General features: G+C 43.0%; 1 long non-coding RNA gene across 1 annotated transcript; it reads left to right on the top strand.

Moving 5' to 3' along the window:
• Positions 1–3,217: 3,217 nt before the first annotated feature.
• Positions 3,218–17,357, top strand: LOC148685007 (uncharacterized). The gene is made up of 3 exons (XR_015950913.1): positions 3,218–3,348; positions 16,497–16,606; positions 17,259–17,357. It is a non-coding gene; the product is annotated as an uncharacterized LOC148685007 (long non-coding RNA).
• The last annotated feature ends 615 nt before the right edge of the window (positions 17,358–17,972 follow it).

Below are 17,972 nucleotides of genomic sequence, written 5' to 3'. Positions count from 1 at the left end.
AAGTGTTTTTGTTGATCTTCAGCAGGGCATCTAACATTTTGATCAGCCTTGAATCTGTCAGGTGCATGCTATCCATCATTTATAACATAACATTTAAAACCTATTTATTACAGTACTTTCAGGAAGTTCATAGTTTGTATGAAGGGGGAAAGTCCTGATCATGGTCCTCTTATTAATCAGATGAAAAACTGGATGAAAGGACTGAAATTGAATTTCCAAATCTACAATACTACTAAATCGGAAAGGGGGGAAATGAATTATGAGGAACAGCATAATCAGATACGGAAAGCCTTTGATTTTTGAAGTCCTGAACTAAAAGATGTTAAATGCATTTCAGATGAAGTAATAACCCATGAAGGAAACAAAAGTTTTCAAAATGATAAAATGCTACAGTCTACTGACCAAGGAAGAAGGATATGTTTTACCTAAATGATCTCTGTAAAAGAAATAGATTTGCTCAACAAACCAGGTGCCCCATAAAGCTAGCGGTCTACATTAACTTGGTTAGATTAATGGTATGTTTGTAGCATGTGAACATTAGTTAGTGATGTTACCCAATTTCATAATGACCCAGTTTTGAAATATGAGTTTGGTGTGCTTGTAAGCACATTGGCACCCTAAGTCAGGAAAATTCCCCCATCTCTCTTGTCTGGTTTGGACTGAAATCTAATGCAGAAAAGAAGAACCTCTCCACCACCCCCTCCCCTCACGTGGCCACCGCTGCTGCTGTAATGACTAAAGAAAGTGGGAGATCATCTCCCCACCTTCCTTCTAGGTTGATTAGGATGCTGCTATAACAGTGTCATAGGTACCATGGACAGTGGGAAATGGAATTTCCCTAGGTCCCTGAGAAAAGTGCATCTCTCAGTATTCCTTACGCCAGTGATGGCCAAACTTGGCCCTCCAGCTGTTTTGGGACTACCATTCCCATCATCCCTGACCACTGGTCCTGTTAGCTAGGGATGATGGGAGTTGTAGTCCCAAAACAGCTGGAGGGCCAAGTTTGGCCATCCCTGCCTTATGCCTGTAACACTGCTGTAGTAGTGTCTCAAGAACAAGGAAGAGGGAGAGCAAGGAAGAAAGGAGAGAGAAAGATAGCAAACAGGGAGACAGAGACCTCTTGTTCCTCAAAGCTATCAATGGCTCCACAGGGTTGGGAGGTTCATGGAGCAGAAGGTGGTGAAATGGTCCCAATGGACCAAAAGCATAACTGGATCGGGATCAGGCTCAGAATTAACCAAGCTCTTTTGGATTAGGGTGGAAACTGCCCAGCCCAATTCCAACCAAACCGGGAAGGGAGGATATGAACATATTTTTTTGTGCACAGAAGTTTTTTAAATGAGCGCATTGTGGCTTTGCTAGCTTAAGAAGATTGTAGGAAAAGAAGACTGCTGTTGGACCAACAGTTAAACCTGTTAGCAATTTGACAAGGGGAAGAAAAAAAAGTTCTGATGTCAGGTCACTCAACAAAGCCCAGTAGTGCTTTTAAGAACAAGTGCTCCCTCTGCCAACTGTGTTTCTAGACCAGTATCAGCTCAGATTGCCTCCTAGACTGAAGATGCTTTAGACCCTTAATTTTGTTTGCAAAGTTTGATTGTAGGCTTCACCTTGGTGACAGGAGCATAGCATAAGCATCACCGACAGCCAAGCAAAGTCCAAAAACTAAAGAGCAGGTTGGACAGCCGGCTAACAGTTCACAACGCCAGCCTAGCCTTCTGCCTGGCATACTAGTTTGAACACCCAGGAAGTTTTTGCCTTGTTTTTAATGCTGGGGGAGCAGCCAAAGACTCAGTCTCAAACTTGCTGTCTGAAGGTACAGATATATCATAGAGCACTGCTGATTATAAACAAATCTTTCCTTCTCTAAAGGTACACGAATGGCCCCGGATTGTGGAGTGGATCAATGGAAGACATTATTGATGTATTATAACCATTTATAGTCTGTCCTTCACGGAAAGACCCCAAGGCAGCAAAATACATAAACATTTTAACCAAGAATTAGCAATATAGAAACCAAACCAAATACAAACAAAAACAAAAAACCATCAATAAAATCCACAATAAAAATACAGCGGAAAAGCCACAGCAAGCAGGAAAAAAAAGAGGCACTCTCAATCCCCCAATGGACTCCACCCCTCCCCAAAGCCGTCCGCAGTGCACTTCACGCTCCCCAAATGCATTGCCTTCATATATCATTGTGATACACCAATGTGGAGCTCGCACTCCTGTTGCCCATTAACCTAATGCTCTGGGGGAAATGCAGTACTTTTACATGTCCTCTGTCATTTGCTTCATGCTGTAACTTGGGTTGACTGGATCGAGGCTCTATGGTACAAAGTGAAAGGACCTTTAAGGCAATTCTTAGCCTCTCCTTAATGACAACTCCCTTTGCTCAAGTCACAACAGCTGCATGCACTTCTGGAAGTGCCAGTAAAGTACAGAGAAAACAGGAAACTGCCTGGGTCTACTCTCTTTGCCAGAGATGGCAAAGATGACAGGGCGGCTGTCTACCAGCTCCATCTGGTACGCAGGCTGAGACCCTACCTGCCCACAAACTGTCTCACCAGAGTGGTGCATGCTCTAGTTATCTCCCGCTTGGACTACTGCAATGCGCTCTACGTGGGGCTACCTTTGAAGGTGACCCGGAAACTGCAATTAATCCAGAATGCGGCAGCTAGACTGGTGACTGGGAGCAGCCGCCGAGACCACATAGCACCGGTCTTGAAAGATCTCCATTGGCTCCCAGTTCGTTTCCGAGCACAATTCAAAGTGTTGGTGCTGACCTTTAAAGCCCTAAATGGCCTCGGTCCAGTATACTTGAAGGAGCATCTCCACCCCCATTGTTCAGCCCGGACACTGAGATCCAGCGCTGAGGGCCTTCTGGCAGTTCCCTCATTGCAAGAAGCAAAGCTACAGGGAACCAGGCAGAGGGCCTTCTCGGTAGTGGTGCCCGCCCTGTGGAACGCCCTTCCATCAGAGGTCAAGGAGATAAACAACTACCTGACATTTAGAAAACACCTAAAGGCAGCCCTGTTTAGGGAAGTTTTTAATTTGTGATATTTTAATGTATTTTGGTATTTGTTGGAAGCTGCCCAGTGGCGGGGAAAACCCAGCCAGATGGGCGGGGTATAAATAATAATAATAATAATAATAATAATAATAATAATAATAATAATAATAAGCAATAATAGTAATAATAACTGTGGCCCTCCAAAGGTTGATGACCTCCAGTTCCCACCATGATCAGGGATTATGGGAGGACAACAGTTACCCCATTCCTGCTCTGCACCCATCGTGAAAGCCAGAAGGAAAGCTTCAAATGATACCAGAATGCTCCCTGTCAATGATGTGAGTGAAAAAGATGACTTCTGGTCCACTGATTGCTTCCTACTCTTGACTGGCATTGGCTCTCCAAAGTCAGAAATGTTTCCAAACCTTGATTCTTTTGCAGTCAGAAATGTCAGGGGCTAAACTAGTCCAGATGTTTTTGGACTCTGAGCCTCATCAGCCCCAGCTAGCAGAAGCAGTGGTCAGGGGTGATGGGAGTTGGACTCCAAGAACATCTGGATGGCCACAGGTTAGCCACCCTGAACTAAACCTTGAACTTTCTACATGTGCTCAGTTACTGAGCTATGGCCTAAACCAGGTCTAATTCACAATAAAAACAGCAGTATCGTCACATGGTGTTTGTGTGTGTGTGTGTGTGTGTGTGTGTGTGTGTGTGTGTGTGTGTCAGTTGCTTAACATGGAATACAAAGAACCTTATTTAGAAAAGCAGTGGTAGCTAAAGTTTAGATTTCCAGTTAAAGACAATCAAAGTAACAACATTTGCAAAAGGCCCTGGAGAGATTGCTAGCCAATAAGAAATCCTAAAGTCTTCAACACAGGCCCAAAAGTTAAAAGAGAAATCCACCCACATGTAGTGATGCAAGCCAAATATACATTCACGTTGCATTCACTACCCAGAATGTAACTGAGCACTAGACAGGTGTAAAAAGTGTGCAGGGGGGAATGGGCATAGAACAAAAGTCTCTGCATTTTTACTTCTTCCCTATCTCTTGCCATTTTATCATATCCATTGAAAGACATAGCAGAATCCGTTTTGAAATACTGCCTTTTTGTTTGTGTTGCATTGCTGTTGCTGAGATTCATTCTGTAAAGCTTCTCTTTCGCTTTCTCGTGTTTTTTCCTGGACCACGGAGGAAAGCAAAGTCAATAACAAAGGAAAGGCCAGGTTGTTTTTTTTAAAAATGTACTTATGTTCAATTGTAATTCAGCTATTAAATGGACTCTTATCATGGAAGGAATTGTGCTCAATTTTACGTTAATGTGAGCTTACAAAAAATATTGTATATTGCAGAATTGTGTGAGCTGTCAGAAGGGATCTCCTCCTCCTTTTTTGTCTATTTCAGACTTCTCTGGAGAGCTTTCAGAATTATAGCACCAAACCTCAATACAGTTGTTTATTTGGAGAATTTTTTAGTGCAAGTCATCTATAATGTTTGCTTTAAAGTGGTTTTATTGGTCGCTTCTGTATTTGTATTAAAAATAATACCCCTTTTTTTTGGAGGGGGGTCTTTTTCCAGTTCTGAAAACAGTAAGCATGATCCAGTGAAAGATAAGCACTGTTTTTATTCCGTGTTTCTGCACTTAAGAGGGTTGTAGAAGATGACCCTTGGGGTCCTCTTCAATGCTACAACTGAACGATTCTATGTCAAGAGAAGTGCTAAGCATTTGCTTAAACATTTCTCATTGGAATCAGTGGTGCTTAACAGTGCAAGCCTATACATGATCTAGACCCTGCAGTCACCATCTGAGGCCCTTCATTGTGTGCCTCCTCCACAAGAGGTCTGGAGGGTGACAACATGAGAACGAAGCTTTTCTGAAGTTGCTGCTGCTTGTGGAATGCTCTTGCAATGGAGGCTCTCCATTACATATCTTTAGGCACTAGGCAAAAGCATTCCTCTTCTCCCAGGCCTTTGGCCAATTAAACCATCTATGGCCTTTTAATCTGTGGGTGGGGGGTGAGGGGGAAGGTATTGTTTTGTTACCATAGTATGACTTTTTCTGTTTTTATATTGTAACCTGCCCTGTGATCCCCAGATGAAGGGCTGTATAGAAATGTAATTTTTAATAATAATAATAATAATAATAATAATAATAATAATAATAATAATATATTTATACTCTGCCCATCGGGCTGGGTTTCCCCAGCCACTCTGTGTGGCTCCCAACAGAATATTAAAAACACAATAAAACATCAAACAATAAAAACTTCCCTAAACAGGGCTGCCTTCAGATGTCTTCCAAAAGTCAGATCGTTGCTTATTTCCTTGACATCTGATGGGAGGGTGTTCCACTACCGAAAACCCCCTCTGTCTGGTTCCCTGTAACCTCAATTCTCGCAGTGAGGGAACCACCAGAAGGCCCTCGGAGCTGGACGTCAGTGTCCGGGCTGAACGATGAGGGTGGAGATAATAATAGTATCTGCTCAAAAGCAAGTCGTACTGCATACTCTCCAACATTTCTCCAGTAAAAATAGAGACATCCTAAGGGAAAGCGGGATGTTCTGGGATCAAATCAGAAACCAGGATGGCTTCTGTAAATCCGGGACTGTCCCTGGAAAATAGGGACACTTGGAGGGTCCTGCTGGTGCGGCTGAGGAGAAGTAGGAAGGGGCAGTGGTAGCCTGAGATCTATGTTCACAAAGGATGGGCACAAATGTTTACTGTACTCCAAATCAGGATCTTATACCAAGCCATATGCACAGGCCTAACACCAGCCATGAGATCTTAAGAGGAATTGTGTCAACTTGCCATCTGGCTCTCCTGCTGGAGCCTCATGTTTCTTGCCGTAATACAATCTGGCTTCCTTGAGGCAGTTGCATAGTCGGTTCATGACCACCTGAGGGAAACCATGCCATCTGGAAGAAGGGCACATCACAGATCTGATATGGTTTCACTGGACTAGGACACATCAGGACGTTTGCTATAGACTCAAACATGCCAGTAAAACTGTTTGCTTCCTATAAAGCTCTCCAAGCAATCAGAAGGCAAATGGAATTCTGATTCGAACTATTTATAAAAATTACTGAGTGATGCCACACACTGACCACCAAGTTAACATTTTGATTGTTTTTGCTAAGCCCAAACTGGGACGTGTAGCTAATGCCGCAGAATCGGGATTCAAGATGACTGTAGCAAATTGGAGGACTGGGCCAAAACTAATAAATGTAAGGTTCTACACTTTGGCAAGAATAACCAGCTGCACGAATATACGATGACTTGCCAGTAGTAGATATGAAAAGGATCTAGGGGTCTTAGTAGGTGCTTTAGTTGAGGTTCCTGCATTGCAGGGGGTTGGACTAAATGAACTTGGAGTCCCTTCTAACTTTAGAATTCTGAGAGAGCTGTGGAAGGGAAGATGACCAGGTCTTTTCATGTTCATCAGCAGAAACATACGGTAGCAAGAACTGGAGTTAAGAAAGGGGTGCAACTTAAAATGAACTAATTTGAAGCCAAATCTGAATCAAACCCACATTACTTCATTTTAGGTAGACTCATTCCAAAATTGAGCTGCAATGCCCATAAGAAAGCAGAATAGCTTATTCATTTGAGTAAGTGAAATAAGTGAAATTCCCTTGACTCAAAATTGTTTCTGATTTTGGAAGCACTCCTTGGCTGGTCAGCTCAATGCAGGAAAGGCTCAACTCAGTACTTTAAAACCTCCCATTTAGTAGTTTTGTGTTTATTTTTTAAACCACGTTGCAATGTCCCTTGACTCAAGCTGTGATGTGCACCAAATTATCACAACCTGCCTTTTTTTTGAGGCCAAAGTTCTGTGGAACAAGCCATTTACATCATAATGGATGGCTATCCAAAACACTGCCAAAGAAAACTACCTTAATTGGAGCAGGCAAAAGTGCCTTTCTAATCAGGATGAAGTTGAAGATATGTGGGCTGTTGGTTTTGGAAGGGAAGTAGTTGAGGTTGATGAGTGGAGTGCTGACTTATTTAAATGCTTGTTTCAAAAGTAGCTCCCAGACTGCGTCTAACCTCCTGATTGTCTCTACTTCCACTTCCTTCCCTCTCAGCTTCCCATTCTCTCGGTTCCGCTCCCCTTGGATGCCTTCCCAGCTCTGCCGATCTGCTCTAAACTTCTAAACTCTAAAAGCATTCCAGTGTCCAAAACTCTCTCAGTTCCTGTACTTAACAAAGAACTTCATCAAAGAAAACTGGGAGGATGTGCAATTCTGACCCAAAGTTAATAACGAGCAGCAACAGAGGTAGACATGAACGATTACATCAGGAGGCACCAGTTCAATGAAGTGCATGCAGGGCTCTCTGCTCAGAATAATAAAGTTAACATCCTTCCCTTGCTGAGGTTTGGAGAGAGCCTATATCATTTCCTCCCACCAAGTCTGCCCCGTTCACCGCACATGATTGGTCCGCCAGAACAGTCACATCAGATGCACTGTGGAAACTCTTTCAAAGCAGGGGTGGGGAACTTGTAGCCCTTCAGATGCTGTCAAACTCCAGCTCCCATCAGCCCCAGCCAACATGGCCATCGCCACTGATGATGAGACACCATATTAGCTGGTCCTGAAGTCACATTTTTTATTTCTAAAGAGATTCGTAATTGCAACCAGAATATGCTAATAGCAAGGCCCGCAATGTAAGATAACAGCACGCATTAAAACAGACAGATTGTGCAGAATGGTGTCCAAAAGAGGCTGTGAAATTCAGATGTGCAGCTTCATGCTGTGGACAATGGCTTCTTGTCACAGTGTTGCCAAACTGTTCATGTCCATGTCATACGCCATTATTTGCCATTCCTATTATGCACAAAAGTGAAGGCTATGGTGTGTTTGTCCTAACCCACGTCTATCATGGATTTTCTATCCAATGTAACCCTCATAACAGGATCATGTAGCACACAACGAAAGGATAACTAGCCTCCAAGGTGAGAAGGGATTTGATTGATTCCCCATCTTTGCCCTAGGGCTGATCCCAGTTTTCATTCAGTACAACATTTGGTGTTTTTGAAGGGTGAGATCACAGGCAATTCCTTCTGTATTTGGCTATGTCAGCCCAGAATGTGCTTTGTGTGCTCCTAGACTTTGCACAATAGGCTGATTGCAACCTAACACCAGAGAAAATATCTATTTAGCATATTTCTATTCTATGCTTACTTTCCAAAGCTGTCAACAGCATGCATGTGATTTCATAGAATCATATAGTTGTAGCCTACTTAGTCCAACCCACTGCTTGGTGCCAGAAATCTGGAAAGAGGCCATCTCCAACAGATGCCTGTCCAATTGGACCTTTCCCATCAATACCTTTCCCCAATTGTTCAACCAAAATCTACCCCCTTGGATCTTGTCCTTGACTTTGGGTGAATTCCAACATTTTATGCACCAGGTTAAATCAGTTGCATAGCCAACCAAAAACGCAGAGTAACCCACTCACCCCAGCCTTTGCTTTCTGATATCCCCCTAACCACTGGATTTGGGGCTCCATTGTTCACATCCATCTGTCTCGGGAGACAATGGATAATAATAATAATAATAATAATAATAATAATAATAATAATAATAATTTATTTATACCCCGCCCATCTGGCTGAGTCTGCCCAGCCACTCTGGGCGGCTCCCAATTGAATATTAAAACAATACAGCATTAAATATGAAAAGCTTCCCTAAACAGGGCTGCCTTCAGATGTCTTTTAAAATTAAGATAACTGCTTATTTCCTTGACATCTGATGGAAGGGCATTCCACAGGGCGGGTGCTGCTACCGAGAAGGCCCTCTATCTGGTTCCCTGTAACCTCACTTCTCGCAATCAGGGAACCGCCAGAAGGCCCTCAGCACTGGATCTCAGTGTCCGGGCTGAACGGTGGGGGTGGAGATGCTACTTCAGGTATATAGGACCAAAGCTGTTTAGGGCTTTAAAGGTCAACACCAACACTTTGAATTGTGCTCAGAAACATACTGGGAGCTAGTGTAGATCTTCCAGGACCGGTGTTATGTGGTCCCGGCGGCTGCTCCCAGTCACCAGTCTAGCTGCCGCATTCTGGATTAGTTGCAGTTTCTGGGTCACCTTCAAAGGTAGCCCCACGTAGAGCGCATTGTAGTAATCCAAGCGGGAGATTACCAGAGCATGCACCACTCTGGCGAGACAGTCCGCCGGCAGGTAGGGTCTCAGCCTACATGCCAGATGGAGCTGATAGACAGCTGCCCTGGACACAGAATTAACCTGTGCCTCCATGGACAGCTGTGAGTCCAAAATGACTCCCAGGCTGTGCACCTGGTCTTTCAGGGGCACAGTTACCCCTTTCAGGACCAGGGAGTCCTCCACACCTGCCCGCCTCCTGTCTCCCACAAACAATACTTCTGTCTTGTCAGGATTCAATCTCAATCCGTTAATCGCCATCCATCCTCCAACCAATGGAGTCTGCCTCCAGGGGGTTAGCAGCACCAAAGTGACCTCCCTGGGGCACAAGCCTGGACAGTGTGTATGGAGGTCCTGGACTGCCCAGATGACAAGATACCCATCTTGGCCTTGCTGATATAGTCCAACGGAAAGCAGAGCAATATGTTTGGAACCAGCGTGGCTGCAGGAGTTAATGGAAGGAGGTGTATAAGTCTTAGGGACTCCATTCCGGATTTGTGTAGGATTACTTCTTAGCCTTTTCTTCTCCTGAAGATATCCCACAAGACAGCAGAGGTGGGGGCTCCATACAGATCATATATGTAAGGCACATGACTACCCCCCCAAATAATCCTGGGAATTGTAGTTTGTTAAGGGTGCTGCAAATTGGAGTTCTGTAAGGAGTCTTCTTCTTTGGCGATCACTCGTATCCGAGTAAAATTGTCTTCCATAAACATGGTTTTAACAATGAGTCCGTAAGTGACTTCCACGGTTAATTCTGGATCCACACGTCCTTCCACAGTGGGGGCATTGGTTTCCAGGCGGGAGTTGATCACGGTGTGGATTTGCCGAGCGTGCCTTCTTCTTAGCACGTTTCTCCTTTGCGTCCTGAGATCGAGTGTCTTCAAAGCCCATGACACCTTTGGTAAAGGCTGTTCTCCAACTGGAACGCTCGCAGGCCAGTGTTTCCCAGGTGTCAGTGTTTATACTACATTTTTTTAAGATTTGCCTTGAGACAGTCTTTAAACCTCTTTTGTAGACCACCAGCATTGCGCTTTCCATTTTTAAGTTCGGAATAGAGTAGTTGCTTTGGAAGACGATCATCGGGCATCCGCACAACATGACCAGTCCAAGGACTGTAAGGAGTAAACCACGCTTGCCATGATTCTTTGGGGAAAGGAAACCCAAATATATATTGCATACATAGCCTGGATCTCCCATCTCAATTGCTATTTGCAATAGCAATCATTTCTGTCAACACTTACCAATGCAGTGATATCACAAACACTGCATATGTATAAGTATCATAAGGAAGGGAGAAGGGACCCTGACAAATGAAAAACAATGTTCAGGACTGTATGGTACTGGAGTGAGCAATATGTTCAGCACTGAGAGCAACTTTGAAACTGTGTCGTAAGCCAGAGGGCTGCGTATAATTTTATGCTTCTTTTTTATTATTAAGCATTTATGTAGAATTTTAATTTGCATACTTAATTGAATGCAATTAATAATCTTCACACAGAAGTCTTCACGAATTCTTCAGTTGCCAAACTAGAGATGGTGCACAAGTTGCCCATATTCTAACCTTCTTGCCCACAATTTTTTTTATTAAAAAACAACAACTGAGTTGGCTGTTACCAAACTAATGAAGGGAATCATTTAACCATCATTATTAGAAACTCAGTGGAATGGAAAATGATAGGTGGATTCCAACTTACACTTTCCAACAGTGTCAGGATTTCTGCTTGCACGGTGGAACTCCCTGCCTCTCCGCCATGCTCCCTACATCTGTTCTGGGGGTCCTCTAACCCTCCAGAGCAGATTTCGGGAGGACACAGAGTATGTGCAGGAACAGGAGATGGGAAATTCCACATTGCAAGCTGAAATGCACGGACAGAACGAGTTTCTTGGATATTGCCCAATAGGGATAGAAGGATCTTGATTTCTCTTGATTTCTGGCTTACTTACTCTCCATCCACGCATCCCTCTGTGCCTCAAACTTGATGGTCTAGTGTGAAAACATGAAAATTCCAACTCATTCACATGTGGAAATCCTTACTACAGCCGTTGAGGGAATGTTCATGCATGTGTGAACCTGTGTAGTCTCACTGAGAACAAATGCAGGCAGAACAATAGGTGTGCTGGGTGAAATTGCTCCAGCTGTGTGACTTTTGGCCTGTCTTGATTCTCTAAGCCATTTCTGTTTTTCAGTTCCCATGTTGTCTGTGTTAAACAAAGCTAGACTAACCTTAAACCTTTCCCATAAAACAGGATGCCGTGGCATCAACAGCATTCATTGTGCATCCCATATCTCCAGGTTCCTGTCAGCTACATGTCACCCGCAATGCAAACACCGGGGGAAAATATGAAATAATAATTTCATACATCATCTATGTGCACGAGCCAGTCAAACATTCAATACAAATTCAAGCTGCAACTACACAATAAAGGAAATACCCATCCAAATAATATTTCAAATGATTGAAAGCCTTTTGATTTTGAAGTGTATTCTCTTAAGCTAAGTGGTCCCCAAGACCATAGAGAAAATTCAATTGTTTCATTTTAAAATGTTTCTGCCCAAAATTATATCAAATCCTAATGTCTCGGTAGAAACACATGGGATTGGATTGCTGAGTGGGCGCCTGATGTCAGAGAAGAAATCTAATTTTCCTATGGCATTTGCTCATACTGTCTCAAAATGGATAAAATTTTAATGGGTAATTTTCTGCAGCAGGTCGCAAGCCATTGTGCTGGGAAGATGTGCAGAAGTGCAGTTACTGTGTAGCACGAGGGGTGGGGGTGGGGACTCGGGGAACAAAAGACAGCTAGAAACGGGTTTAGCAATATAATTCAAGGCACATAAAGGTATGCATACCTATGACATGTCACAATGTAAAAGACATGTTTTATACTTCTGCTAATTATAAGAGATTGCTCCTATCCATTTTATTTACATGTTAAAAGAGCAGCATATATTTAGTCTGGAGAAAAGGAGATTAAGGGGAGACACGATGGAGGCCTTCAAATATCCGAAGTAGGGCTGGGGGACTGGGAGATTTGATTCAGTTCACATTTAAAGGTGGATCTACCTGATTCACACATTTCCATAGCTGCCAAGTTATCCCTTTTTTAAAGGGATTTTCCCTTATGCTGAATAGGCTTCCTCGCGAGAAAAGGGAAAACTTGGCAGCTATGCACATTTCGAAACAAAAACACGGCCATCCTTTGAAATTCGCACTTCTCCGAATTTTTCATTGCCGTTCTCCAGTCACGTAAGTTGTACAAAAATGCATATACACTCTAAAATGCACATATTGGTGAAAATGGCATTTCAGAGGTGCATTGTATTAGGGGAAATTGTTTTGCAAAAATGTGCCGCGATAGGAAAAAAATTGCATAGAAACAACATGTCTATTAGCAGAAATTTGCATTGAATGCAGATAAATTTTCATGAACACTTTTTTATTTTATATTATTTCAATTGCAAACATGAAAATGTGGAGCAATGGAGTTCAGGAAGGGGATCAGGGGGCTAGTGGCTGTTATAGATGGATGGAAGGCAAGGAAGCACCTATCCAGATGACCCTGCTTCACATCTTGAGCTTTGTTTAATGGCAAAATCAGGAAGTTTGGCCACCATCCCGGTAGTGAAAATAACATCCAGTCCAGCTTCAAGAGACCATGAGAGCTGGGAGTGTATGACCCTGTTGATGTTTCAACTCCCATCACCCTGGAAAGCATGCCAATGTTTGAGCAAGATGGGAGTTGTAGTCTGACAACACCTGCCTGTTCCACCTTACTTTTGATGGCTCTCTTTCTTTTTCTGCCGCCACGGCAGCAGCTAGGTCTCAACCCCCTCAATCTTCTCATGGCCTCCTGCAAAATCCCTCTTTCTGAGAATGTGGATTGTGGTTATACCTCTGCCCACAGAAAATGCTTATCTGTATACAGTGATTTTTTTCTATTAAAAAATGTTTAGGGACATAGCTGCCAAGTCTCCCGTTTTCCCCGGGAAATCCCCGTTTTTCCAGCTGTTCCTAGCTGAAAAAATGGATTTTTTATTTTTTTCCGGTTTATTCTGGCGCGGCGGCCATTTTGGAACTGGGCGGAGCATGCTCAGAAGCGACTTTTGATGCTGCTCTGCCCAGTTCCAAAATGGCTGCAGTGCGACTTCTGGCGTGGTGGCCATTTTGGAACTGGGCAAAGCAGCATCAAAAGTCACTTCTGAGCATGCTCCACCCAGTTCCAAAATGGCGGCAGCGCTACTTCCGGTCTGCTATTTCCGGCCAGGTCCCTTATTTCTCTGACAGCAACTTGGCAGGTATGTTTAGGGGTACTCTCATTTTCCTACTCATATTGAAATACTGCGCCTCAATGAGTCCAAACTTAAGAGTCACAAAATGTTTAGGGGTAGGCGTACCCCTGCGTACCCCCCCCCAAGAAAAAAACAACACTGTCTGTATCTTAGTGGTTTTCTCTTTCTTTCAAACGTTAACAATGCTGCTTAGGAGCTTAGGATGAAAGGAACTCCACATTTGCCCAGGAAAGGTATGCAGGATTGCAGGGAAGTATAGTTTCAATAAGGTACTAACTTCCACAATAAGAAATCCTTATTCTTGGCCAAGAGGATAACGTGGATGACACAATCATTAGGCAGTTATGTTCAGGGTCATGTCATGCAAAAAAATATAATAAAACCACAGCTGATGTCGATGACTCAAAGGTGCTGACTACTAATGAAGAATTATTATTATTATTTTTAAAAAAATACAGCTATGACAGAAACCACGATGTAAATGGCCTCTTTTTTTCCCAGGATGACAAAAATGTCATATCGGGGAGGGATGACTTTGCCCATTAACTGTATTAATGTTATCACTTAATATTCACAACAACATGCTTGTTCTAAAGAGTTCTTATCTGACTAGTTTGGCTTCAGAAGATTGGGCGATTCATCATGTAGGGCTTGGGTCGTATTAAGAAAACTACAAATGAGCATCCCCAAATGTTTGTGTTAACAGTTGTACTTCTCTTCAAATATACAGTCATACCTCGGGTTACAGCCGCTTCAGGTTGTGTTTTTTCGGGTTGCGCTCCACCTGAACCCAGAAGTACCGGAAAAGGTTACTTCTGGGTTTCAGCGCGCGCACATGCGCAGAAGCACTAAATCGTGCTTTGCGCATGCGCAGAAGCACCGAATCACGACCCACGTGTGCGCAGTCACGGGTTGTGAACGCTGTGGGTTGCAAACGTGCCTCCCGTACGGATCCTGTTCGCAACCCGAGCGTCCACTGTATAGGAAAACGTGACATTCTGGAGCCATATGGTACCAGTATTAGTTGATCGACCACAGACTATTATTTATTAGGAGGTGCATGTACAACATGAGCACTACAGTCAGCTCCATAACTGAATCTACAGTAGCATCCCAATTCCCTGCTTATTAACATTAGGCAGGCACCCTCAGCACACTGCTTTTAGACACCTGCTTACAAATAAATTATCTCAGCAAGGCTACCCGGACACATAATTTAATTATGTGCACTTGTTTTTAATATTCCCTGATTTAATCTGTGCTTTATTGATACTTGTTTTATATTGTTTTATGCACATTGCTTAGAACAGGGGTAGCCAATGTGATGTCCTTCAGGTGTCTTTAGACTCCCATAACCCCCGGTCAGCATGGCCAAGGTTCAGGAATGATGGCAGTTGCAATCCAAAAACTTCAGGAGGCCACTAGAATTCCTTTATCTCTGGTGTAGTGGGATGGTGACTATATTAAGCTGTTTCTATGACACCCCCCCCCAATGAATAATACATCCAGAATATATTTACCTGGAAGCAAGGGTTGTTGTGCGGCTAAAATGGACTTGAACAAACAACTCCAGCACTATGCTAGGTCATGCTTTGTTCCTGTGACAGAAACCTTTGAGAGCCACATAACAAAAGGCCCAACAGAAGCTGACAAAAGGAAAACTGGACAGAAATCCATAGGCTGCGGATTGTGTAAATCAAAACCATCTCATGCCTTAATGTGGTCTTCAGCTAGACAGGTTGAGAAATACCTTCACAAAACTCTTAGAAGAACAAATGCTACTGGGTAACTGAACAAATGCTACCAAAACAAGTGCTATTTCCGTGCAGTATTTATTTTCCTTTTTAGGGGGCAATTCCTTACCCCAGAGATGTCAGGAGCATCTAGTCTTACAAGTCTTAGACAACTGTCTCCTGTCTAGGTGCAGACAGTTTAATAGTGCCTCCACTCATACAGTACTTTCAGATGGGTGCCTCCTAGCACTAATAAATCATTGCTGTTCCCCTGTAAGTTACGAAAAGAATTGCAATGGACTTTCCGGCCTATCAGAAATATTTACACTTGTCTTAACGTTCACTCTACCATGTTGCTGCCACACCAGTGGGCATGACAGAGTTGCTGTGGTGGGTGTGGAAGGAGAAGGTGCATTGTTTATATATATATATATATATATATATATATATATATATATATATATATATATATATATTCAAGGCTTAGTGCTTGTTAATTTAAGCATGGCTGGCCACGCAATGTCAGAAAACCCATTGCTGCCCACAAAATTCCCACCACTGCCCACAGAATGTGAAAAAAACAAAACCCTGAAGCATCACCCCGCAGGATCAGTGCTGCCACACAACAGATGTTAGGTGGCAACATCGATCCTGTGTGCTGCAAGGTGCCCAGTCAAGGTAGCAATGACACCTTCTGCTCTTGGTCAGATGTACTGTAGGTTAAGGAGATATAATGTATGTTTAATTAGGGTTTTTTAAAAACCGAATTAAACATTGGCTGCATCCCCAAACTAACTCAGGACCAGATGTGGGGTGGGTTGGTTCCTGAGTTGGCCTGGGGAAGGTCAGCCTGATCGGAGAGTGTGGCCCAGATGTGGGCAAAGGGTAGGGGGGCTGCGAACAGCCCTGCTAAATCTGTAGAGTGGGAGCAGTCGTAAACGAAGTACCTAGCAAATATCTGCAAGATGTTCTGGAGATGTGCAATGCTACCCATTCACTAAGCTGTTTTAACATGCCCATTTGGGGTTTAAGGGGGGGGGGGAGAAAAATTAACTGAGAACAAACTTGCGGATTGACAGCGCTGCCGACAGAAGCCCTCTATTTATCTAAAGTGCAGCACACCTGCTGGGCAAAACGACAGCTAAAATATAGAAAAGCTGCTCGGCAAATTTTATTTATAGTCATAAGGCCTGGTGGTAATGCAAGTGACTGAATTTTCTGTTGCATACAGTTTCCTGATTGAACTTTCCTTTTGATAGTTTCTCTCTCACCCCCACCCCACTTCCTATTTTTCCTCAGTTCAGAAAGAGGATTCCCATCACCAGACTCTCTGTGCTGTTCTAATAAAGCTAAGATAAGTGGGAAGCCGCTGCAGAAACATCTCCAGATGGTGCAAATCTCAATCAGGAGTAGGTTTATATATTTTCAGCAACTCCCCCTTGAAAGACTGACATGTGTGGAACTCGTCTGAGATTATTTCACTCATTTGGGCCTCCTAGAAATGTTGCTATTATTGAGTTTGTCTCCCCTTCTTCCTTTTCACAAGGCCTATAAAATTCATTTATTTGTGATGGCGTTTGGGTGACTGATTAAATGATTGATTGACTGACGGCTTTTAGTGCCTGCTGTGAAAATGTCTTTTGGTGTTGCGTTGACCTATTGAAATCAGTGGGACTTAGTCGTGACTAACTGAAGTCCCATTGATTTTAACGGGTCTACTCAAAACATGACAAAATCCACACATGACCCACTTTATTTAAATTATGCTGCAGTCCTATACTTACCTGAAAGTAAGCTTTACTTCTGAGGACCACAGTCTTCATTCTGTTTTAATTTGGGCATGAATATGTTTTCTTCCAAACCACTTTGAAGCAGAAATATGATCTAAATAAATAATCCTTGAGATCATAAAAGTGATCTAAATAAATACACATTCCCTTGAAATTCCTCAGATGTTTCACCTGGGGTGAAGCTCTGCTTTGCTTTGAAATTTGCTTTAGGTGAGAGTTTGGCAGCTAACAAAATTAAGCTAAATAATCGATACCACAACTCTCTTTATAGTTGGGCATTTCATTGACAAGGCTTCTGGGTAGAGAGGAACAGGAACGCCGCAGACAGAATATCTAAAGGATTTCAAAAACCAGGGAAGTCTGCACCATTCCTGGTAAGTTTTTTGGACAAAAATATTCCTGAGGATTTACTAGTTTTATTATTTTTCAGCCTCTGCACTGTTGCCTTTCTATTTCGTCCAGACTTAATGTCATTAGTCTTCTTTTGCAGAAACCCGAGCATTCATTTTCTAATTTATCTAGATGATATCCTGACAGCAGCTCCCTTGATCGAGACTTTACCATTTACATATCTCCCTCTGTTAATCATCCTCTGAAATGAGATTTGGAGTAAAAAGGAAATAAATCAATCCTGACTACCTTCATATTGGTAGCATTTCTAGGATCATACCTGTCCACCAGAAACTGGGCTTTTCAGAAACATGCTGCTGAGGAATTGTGTCCTAGTTTGATCTGTTAGCTTTGAGTGGTGTGGATTCTTCCCGGAACAAAGTAAATTGGTCACCTTGCAATGTTTACTCCAATTAATAAAGTATGAGTAAAGGATTCCAGGCCCTGCTCGAAAGCTCCAACAATTGATAGTCTCTCTCTGTGTGTGTACCATAGAAGGCTTAGAGGACACACCAGCAAGAAAGCAAGAACGACCTCTTACCCAGGGATTCAACTAAATCCAGTGCCACCTAGTGACTAAACTATATAATGGCAT

This window comes from Zootoca vivipara, chromosome 7 (genome assembly GCF_965207765.1).
Source record: "Zootoca vivipara chromosome 7, rZooViv2.hap1.1, whole genome shotgun sequence".
NCBI classification, from domain to species: domain Eukaryota; kingdom Metazoa; phylum Chordata; class Lepidosauria; order Squamata; family Lacertidae; genus Zootoca; species Zootoca vivipara.
The sequence above is the reverse complement of the archived record's forward strand: the minus strand, read 5'-3'. Positions and strand labels throughout refer to the sequence as shown.